Here is a 9,628-nt window from a genome sequence, read left to right as displayed (position 1 = left end):
TTCCTCCACCATCCAGGACTGCAATGCATAGACCAAATGTTATTCGCACGGGCCGAGAACCAAGAGCGAGGTAACAAAATCCTGTATAAACTAGAAACCGTGATGGAAGCCGGTAATAAGGGACGAGCGCTTTGAGAATCAACAAATAAAGCCCAATCATGTAAATGGTCCTGAAGCTCAAGTGACAGAAACTCTCTCTCTCTCTCTCTCTCTCTCTCTCTCTCTCACACACACACACACACACGTGATGGAGAGCCATGTTAGTAATGGCATACGTCAACAAAAGAACATGACCAAGATTGCACTACAAGGTTCTATAACCCCAACTGTCAAGAAAGGAATTCTAATTCCCCTTGGCAACTACGAGATGCGAACAGACCCATGTGTACTATGACCTACAAGATGGAGCCAGTCTTGAAACAAGTGTCCCAAGCATGGACACAGAGAAGTGAAGCATGAAGATAGATCCAGTCACAATGTAAACTACTCGGTGCTTTCTATCAATTCAGACAACAGATTTTGCAGAGGCGTTTGAATGAGATGATTGCGAGTTGCCAAACACATATACTTTAACTTAAGTGTTTGCAATTAAGCTGGAATTAAGACTTATACAGCTTAAACACAAAGTGACATCATTGGAAAATGCAATATGATTGAGGGGCCAAGACGCCCCCCCCCCCCCTTTATCCAGGCTCACTTTATTCTTGAAAATGGAGATACAAGACCAAGGTACAATGCACCTTTCAAACTGATGAGCTCAGTGAAAACCTAGGACCTAGATACAAGACTCAAGAACATATGTGCAAGGTAGACAACAAAAAGGAGGACTTCAAGCTCAGGTTTCAACTCTTGGCTTGCCCAATCCACAAGGAAGAAGCCTGCAACAATCACCACTTACATCCAACATTAGAGACAAGCACTAGTTTCTAGAAAGATAGTAGAAACAACATGAAATAGTGCTGTAAATGAGATAAACTTGACAATAGAGGCTCCCTTCGTGACTTGACCCTTTTGTAGATGAAGTCCTTGATGCCTCTGAAGCTACCTTGGGTGAGGAGAGTGTGGAATGGGGCCGGAATGAGAACAGCTTAGAAAAACAGCCTGTAGGCTAGAGAGAGAAAGCTTTTATGGAGTGATAGCTGTAGAGAGAGAGTGCCAATGCTGATCCCAAGAGAGGGGATGTAAGAGAGGAGCTGCTGCTGTTCCAAAGGTGCACAGAAAGGCAGATTTCTGCAAGGGGAATGGGCTAGAACAGTAGAGAGCGAAATTCTGCAGTAGAGAGAGAACGACTGCAACAGGAGAGAGAAAGGGGTTGTAGCTGCTCCAGGCTAGGAGAAGGAGAGAGGATGCTGCTGCTGTTCCAGAAGAGCTGAGAGGGGGCAGATTTCTGGAGAGGAGGGGCTGGAACTGTAGAGAGAAAATGTGCTGTTGTAGAGAGAGAAAGTGCTGCTGAGGTGAAAGAATGGCCTGGGGAGAAGCTGGCTGCACCCAAGGAGCTGGAGAGGTTCTGTTGCATCATCCAAAAGGAGGGAGAAGAAAAGCGATGAATTTTTCATGTGAGGAAGGAAGGGGAGAGGCCTTCTTTTATAGGCTCAGCCCCCCCCAGGCCTAGAGTGGAAGGTGGACACTTATCCCAGATTTTTGGTGGGCTGCAGTCCCAAAGAGGACAGCCCACAACCTGTCCCAAATCTACCAGATTTGGGGCCAAACACTTGGCCTGCATGCCCTGCCACTTGCCATGCATGCTGCCACATGTGTGGGACAAGTGGACTGACCTGCCAGCTCAGATTCCATGTGGCAGTCTGCCACGTGTCAGCTGCCACGTATCACTCCCAAAAACCCTAAAATTTCAAAGTTGTCAGAATTCTATTCTGATCGCACCCACGGGTTCCTAACAGCTTAGACTATCTATTGACGTACTCTAAGGTCATAATTGAGCCATACTCACAAACATCACGTTAGGGTGGAATTTGAGCATTATCATGTGTGACAAAAAGCTTGCAATCGTGATGAGAAATAATCCAAAAAGGCAAGTCTCTGCCAGCTTTTGGCCGCTTTGATTTTGTGCTTATTACTTAAGACCCTTGCATCTTTACTTTTGCTGGTATGGACAATGGCACATTGGGTTACCCAACCCTGGCCTGGTCAGTTTGACCTGACCCCTGACCAAGGTGGTTGGTTGGCCTGAATGGGCCCCAACCCATCTGGCAATAGCCATCTCTGCTCAGCCCTTAACCAGGCCCTAACCAGCCCTCTAACTCAAACTTTATGCCCTAGCTCAGTCCCCAACGGACTGCATATTTTACAGGGAGAATCGTACAGGTAGGCACACCCACAAAGAAGCCCTCGTTTCCTATGGTACAGACAAGAGATGCTCATCACTTTAACAGGTAGCACGCTCCATCAGCCACACTGAAGCCCTTCAAAGGCAACCTACATGAAGAGTGTCTTGAACATACAACTCCCTTAGAGACCTCAGCAGTGCAATCATCCTTGATTGCTGTTTTACCCAGTGTCTTTGCTGGAAGTTTTTAGCTCTCCTCATCTATCTGCTGTGTTAGAGGTTCAAACATTCAAGCCTCTATTTCTAGCATGTCTTGTGGCACTCCTTTGGGGTCTCAAAGGCTGCAAGCCACCATATGTACTTCTCAGATTGGACTGAGAAACCTTGCTCAACTTCCTCATCCCCTTGAGCAAAACACAAGGCGTCGTTCATAATACAAATGCTCACCCTCTCTAGCTTGTGCTCTTTTACCACCTGAGCTTCATCCATTTTTATAACAAATACTAACTTGCCATCTGTACAATGAAAGAAAAATATAGTAAGGATATAGAAATGAGAAGAAATAAAGTTGAATGTGAAGAAGGAATTTCTCTTACCTTCTTCTCTCATCCCATAGAATTTGACCATGGCTCTTTGCAAATTCTCTACATCCACGTAAACATTATTGAAAGCATTCATCTCAAATGTTTGGATGCCAGATTTCTTTTTACTCTCTAATGTAGATGCACTTGCGTCAACAATATTCTCTATAATTACTGTTTCCTACAAGTCATGAACGTGGTTTGCATTTTTAACAAAAACCCACTGCTTCTGAATACACAGTCTTTCCATTATTCTGGCAGGCACATTTGAAATAAGAGGGATAGATGCACTAGTGTCACCAATAGTCTCTAGACGTATGCTTTCCTTGAAGACATGAATGTAGCTTGCATCTCTGACAAGAAGCCGCTGCTTGATTTTTAATAAAAGATTAGTGGCTACATCAGTCATTCTGGACCCAGAGATTTTTGACATGTATGGGTGACAGGTGTCCCCTTGGGTGCAATGAGTACATTTGAAATAACAGGGGACTAGCTAATGTAGATCCACTAACATCACAATAGTATTTCCATCATTCTAGCAGAGCTGATGTAGATGCAATAGCATCACCGTTCCTACAATCACAGTTACCTTCCTTAAAGATATGGATGTGATTTTCATCTCTCATGACAATAGTTCGGTTCGCTGCTTGATGTTTGAAATGGGTATAGTGGCTGTATGAAAGTCATCACAAACCCCGAGACTTTTGACATGTATGAGTGTCCCATTGGGTGTATTGAGTATGGCATATGCAATGGCCAGTTTCTCGCTGTGCCCACATAACCCATCTTCCTTTGCATCATCAAATATGTCCTGTGATGCATTCCTCCCACAGAGGGAAAGATCTTTTAGCTTTGAATATAAATCTTTGCTTTGGAAATGCCGGGTATCCCCCCCCCAAGGGTGTGCACAATTCTGTCAACTTTAGTCCAACTCTGTCCTGGCTCCTTCCATGCTTGGTGTTTCACTCCCATTGCCTCCACATTCTTCTCGTCCTCCTGCATGTGAGCATCTGCATAGATATTAGACATCAAGATATAAGCTGCAGAATTATTTTCATCCAACTGCACTGCATGTTCAAAGGCCTCTCTTCCAAGCTCCACGTTACCCAGTGTACGACAAGCACTCAACACAGTAAGCCACACTGTAATACCAGGTTGGAAAGGCATCTTCTCCACCATTGCTACAGACTGATCTAGTTGGCCTGCACGCCCAAGAAGATCAATCATGCAGGAGTGGTGTTCAATCGTAGGTGTGATGGTATAGTCTTTGCTCATGGCCTCAAAATACTTCTGGCCCTTATCAATTAGACCCGCGTGACTGCAGACAGTGATAACACAAAGGAAAGTGAACCCATCCGGTTCTATGCCTTCTGCTCTCATCCTCTCCATCATATGGAAAACGATCTCACATTCTCCTAGCTGGGTGTATCCAGCCATTAATACAGTCCATGAGACCACATCTCTAACTGGAAGCTTGTCAAACACTTCCCTTGCTTTTGCAAGTGAGCAACATCTGGCATACATATCGACCAGGGTATTGCCAAGTAAAAGATCTCTTTCCAACCCCTTTCTAGCAATCTCAGCATGTATTTCTTGGCCCTTGTGGATGGCTCCGATGCTGCCACAAGCTTTCAAGCTGCTAACAAATGTGACTACGTTCGGAGACCACCCTTCCAGTTGCATCTGTTCAAAACAGTTCAGCGCTTCTGCAGCAAGCCCATGTTCGACATATCCTGCAATCAGTGCATTCCATGAGACTACATCTCGAACTGGAAGCGTGTCAAACACTTCATGTGCTTTTACAAGCCAGCCACATTTGGCATACATATCAACCAAGGTGTTGCCAACAAAAAGATCTCTTCCCAACCCCTTTCTCATTATCTCAGCGTGTATTTTTTGGCCCTTGTCTACAGCTCCTACGCTGCCACAAGCTTTCAAGCTGCAAACAAACGTGACAGCATCTGGAGACATACCCTCCAGTTGCATTTGTTCAAAACAATTCAATGCTTCCTCACCAAGCCCATGTTCCTCGTATCCCGTGATTAGTGCAGTCCATGAGATTACACTACGAACTAGAAGCTTGTCAGACACTTCCCGTGCTTTTGCAAGCGAGCCACATCTAGCATACATGTCGACCAATATGTTGCCAACCAAAAGATTTCTTCCCAAACCCTTTCTGCAAATCTCAGCATGTATTTCACAGCCCTTGTCTATAGCTCCAACACTGCCGCAAGCTTTCAAACTGCAAACAAATGTGACAGCATCAGGAGACGCACCATTCAGTTGCATCAGCTGAAAACAGTCAAGTGCTTCCTCACCATGCCCATGCTCAGCATATCCTGCTATCAGTGCATTCCAGGAGACGACATCTTGAACTGGAAGTTTGTCAAACACATCCTGTGCTTTTGCAAGTGAGCCAAATTTGGCATACATATCAACCAATGTGTTTCCAAGGAAAGGAACTCTTTCCAGCCCCCTTACAGCAATCTCAGCGTGTATATCCCGGCCCTTGTCTATGGCTTTTACACTGCCACAAGCTTTCAAGCTGCAAACAAACGTGACTGCATTTGGACACACCCCATCCTGTTGCATCTGATTGAAACAGTTCAGCGCTTCTTCGCCAAGCCCATGTTCAGCATATCCTGCAATTAGTGCAGTCCATGAAACTACATCTCGAACTTGAAGCTTGTCAAACACTTCCCGTGCTTTCGCAAGTGAGCCGCATTTAGCATACATAGCTACCAAGGTATTGCGGATGAAAGGAGCTCTTTCCAACCCCTTTCTGGCAAGCTGGGCATGTATTTCTCGGCCCCTTTCAATATCTTTCAGCCTAGTACAAGCCTTTAGTAGGGCCACAAACGCATACTTGCTCGGACATATGGATTCCTCTTGCATTTTCTGGTAGAGGGTGAGAGCGTGCTGTGATTCTCCACATTCAATATAAGCCATGATGAGAGAAGTCCAAGAATACGCATTCGGATCAACCAGCCGGTTAAAGACCTGCAGGGCATCGCACATATATCCACATTCCACCAACATTGGCACTAGATAGTTTCCAAGTGATGCATCGGCTTCCACTCCATTATTGCATATGCAGGCATGCAAGCGCTTGGCATACCGTATATTTTCTTTTTTTCTGCAATTCTGCAAGATGCGTATAAAGTTTTCAATCGAAGGCAGCTGGGGTTTCCGTTCCAGAGAATCGAGTGCCTCCCCTAAGCTCAGCGTCTCCCAACCATTGTTGTTTTGCATTTCGTGTGCTTCAGATGCGTTCACCTCTACTCCAGGCCTAACGCTAATTTGCTGACACACTCTATTAAATCACAGTCTTCAGAGCTTGTCCGCCCCTTGCCAATGTATGCTTTGGCCGTGTCCAATTGCTTCCCGACTCTTTTTTGTCTTCAACCCAACCTGGCCTGTCCCAGTCCAGTCCATAACAAATCTTTGGTAATTCTATGCAAATCTGGAGCCTTATATCTGACCGTAAAGACTCGTCAGATAATCGAATCTATCACAAGACTCGTACCTGAACATGAACTGATTGAGGTACTTGGAGCACCCACTACCGGTTTGAGGATTAGAAACTCGCGTGCGGGCGAACCATTGCAGAAAAGCGAGAGCTAGGAATGAACATTATGACCAAGGTAGAGCTGCTAAGTTTTCTCATCCCTCATGAAGCGACATGGCGTTTTCCCATGGTCTATGCTGTTTGCTTTACGATTTCTTTTATTTGATCCCTTCTTGGGATCTCAAAGGGATCGTACCTTTTCAGTGGAAGCTCAACCTCTTCTCAAGCGACCCGCAATTAGCTACTCGCACAAATCTCCACCACAAGTTGCAATTTCAGGCATGCCCTTCTTTTGCACCTTGCCTCCCAATTCGTCGAAATGGCCTCAGTGCTGCCAGAAGCTTTCCCAGATGTTTCAAACGTTTCAATCTTTCTCCCAGATATCCCCCTCCAACTGTACATCCCTCGCTGATGACTATGGCGATAAGTGACAGTCAGTGCAAGATGATCCTGCTTGCAAGCTCAGCTCAGCTTGCAAGCTTTCCAATGTGTGTTTCCAGGTTTCAATATTCGTCACCTTCCCGCATTTATGGATCTTTAGATCTGTCGAAAACGTGATAGATCATAGCTAGCAATGGCCTCCCAATCTTAAGCGAGTAACTAGAGTACTTTGTGTGAGGGCAGGTTCACACGCCCATTGGAGGATGGCCATCGGGTGTGATCGTTCACATAGGCCACCTCTTAACATGTGATTGGTGTAGCACTTGAAGGAGATGGAATGCGCCAATCTTGTGGAGGTTGGAGGAGTTGACCATGGAGCGGCTTGTACCTTTCGGCATTTACGTATAGCTCTTAACATGTGATTAATCATGTAGAGGTTGAAGGAGTTGACCATGGAGCGGCTCGTACCTTCCGACATTTACGTATCTTTAAATCTATTGTAAACATGATAGCTAGATGTTTTTTGCAAAATTTCTCTTCAACATGTATTGAATCACTTAGTAAGTTTTTCCATTTTTACGGGTTCACACCACTCGCCCAACCATGGAGGAAAGAGGTGGAAAGGAAGATGGGCGCCAAGTGTGGTAGTTCATAGCACTTGGTGGTAATGATATAATAAAAGCTGCCTCTTTATTCAGACGTCAAGGGTTCAATCCCCAACTAACGTGATTCGTGCGCTTTCTCCTGCCAGCCCACCTCCTTGGTCGGCCCTCTTCGGCTGGTCATCTTTTTGTCTCCCCTCTGTCCAAGCCCCCGTCGCGTATTGGACTACGTAGAACGACCAACGTGTATCTCCCTTTTATACAGCTTTCGGGTGAGTGGTGTGAACCCACACTTAATGCAGCAACTTCACTTGCAAAACAAGCAACTAGAGTAGTGGTGAGTTAAGCGAAGATCACTTTGTCTGAGTAGCTTTCGTTATACCATGTTGTAAACTATGGCAAATTATGGCAATTGTGGGATGCCATGAATTTTCGATTTAGGCTAGGTTCACATGACCTGCCCATCATGCTCCAAAAGGTGGTGTGAAGGGTTGTCATCCTAATTGATCTAACAGGGGACGAGCCTGGACACTAACACAAAATATTTGTGTCTAGCACAACCACCCACTCCATGGCCAACTCTACATGATTGGCCCATTCCATCTCCTCCATCCGCTACACCAATCACACGTAGGTGACATACATTAGTAGCTGCTTTATAAAACATGACCGTCAAGTGGAGGTGAATTACCACACCTAGGCATTTCCTCCACCATGGGCGAGTGGATGGTCTGAACCGGCGGCCCTTGGTGAAGATCTACTTTGTCTCAATCAACTAAGGGCTGGTTCATACCAACTAGACATCACAAACAGAACATGGGAATTGGCAGTTGTGGAATGAATTTTGCCCTCAAAAAATTACATGTTTTGGTTGTCATACGAAGGTGCTGAGACAACAAAGTGATGATGATCAGCCTGACCAATGATAGGGGTACTCTTGAACAATGCTCTTTGGCTACCATGATTGTTCATCCTCTGGAAGTCCTTTCCATCCGATGACGTACTCAATGTATATCTCTCGTTTCTTTGAAACCCACAATGTGCTCAAGGACATAAATGTTATGACCCTTCTCATCCATAGGTGGCAACTATTAAAATGGCAGCGGAAGATGCAAACAAACTAAAATTATAGAGCCACACAGAGAACACTAGAGATAACAAAATGTACCACCACTGATCTGCTGTAAATCAGCCCTTAAACCAGGGCAGCAACTGAGATACAAGATATCTTGAATAAGATAGAAAACAGGAGCTGCAGGAGAGGCTGAACTGAAGCAGAGAAGCCTGAAACGAAGAGGCAGGGGCCTGGAGTGAAGAGGCTAGAGGAGCCTGAACTGAGGAGGCAAGAGCCTAGAGAAGAGGAGGCTGAAGGAGCCTGGGTGAAGAGGCAGGAACCTTGGAACAAGGGAACTGTAGAGGCCTGGAGCGGGGAGGCAAGAGCCCTGAAGAGGCAAGATCTGCTGCGGGAGTGTGGGCAGCCAACTGAGCAGCTGAGAGGGGGCTCTGAGGGGATGGTCAGGAGCATGGATGATTTTTTCAAGTTAGTCTCGTTAAGAAACTAAAATGTTATATTGGCTTTGAAAGTTTGTATGCCCTAACAAAAATAAACGTTTGAAACATTCGCCAGGATTTGAAACTTTTTTGCAAAAAAATTTAAAGTTTCACTAGGATTTACATTTTTTCCTTCAAAATTCAAAATAAAAAAAATAAAAAAGTACTACATTCTACCAATATTGTGAAACTAAAAAAGTGAGCTTGAAAACTTTCGCCAAGATTTTATATTAATATATAGGCATAGCTTCGATAAAAACATCCTTGGTCAGGAGCAGGCTGTATGCTGGAGCCTTGAGGAGCTGCAAGAAGTGATGGAGGAAATGAAGGGAAGGAGGCCCTTTTATAGGGCAGGCCAAGGGGGGGAAGTCGGCCAGTTTGGCTGGACCGACCAGCCTGGTCGGTCAGGCCAACTGGGCCGACCAGCTGGTCGGCCAGCCTACCCCCTCTGGCCCCCCTTGCTGCATGGGGGCTGGTCGGCTGGCCACGCCTGGAGATGCTGAATCTCAACACCCCCTCTCAGCTCCAGGGTGTGGCACAAGACCCAGAGAGCTGGTATGACGTTGGAGAAGGGGAGGAGAAACAGATTTGGTAAATATGTCGGCGACGTTGTCGGAAGTGGTGCTGAAGAGGAGCACAATGGTACCGTCAAGAACCTTCT

General features: G+C 45.6%; 1 pseudogene; it reads right to left on the bottom strand.

Annotated features, from left to right (window-relative positions):
* Window positions 1–3,148: 3,148 nt before the first annotated feature.
* Window positions 3,149–6,383, bottom strand: LOC147888346 (pentatricopeptide repeat-containing protein At3g03580-like; annotated as a pseudogene).
* Between the last annotated feature and the right edge of the window lie 3,245 nt (window positions 6,384–9,628).

This window comes from Dipteris shenzhenensis, chromosome 21 (assembly GCF_047967505.1).
Source record: "Dipteris shenzhenensis isolate YYH24624 ecotype China chromosome 21, Dip_SZ_1.0, whole genome shotgun sequence".
NCBI lineage: Eukaryota > Viridiplantae > Streptophyta > Polypodiopsida > Gleicheniales > Dipteridaceae > Dipteris > Dipteris shenzhenensis.
Note: the sequence above shows the minus strand (reverse complement) of the source record. Positions and strands in the feature narration are given on the sequence as shown.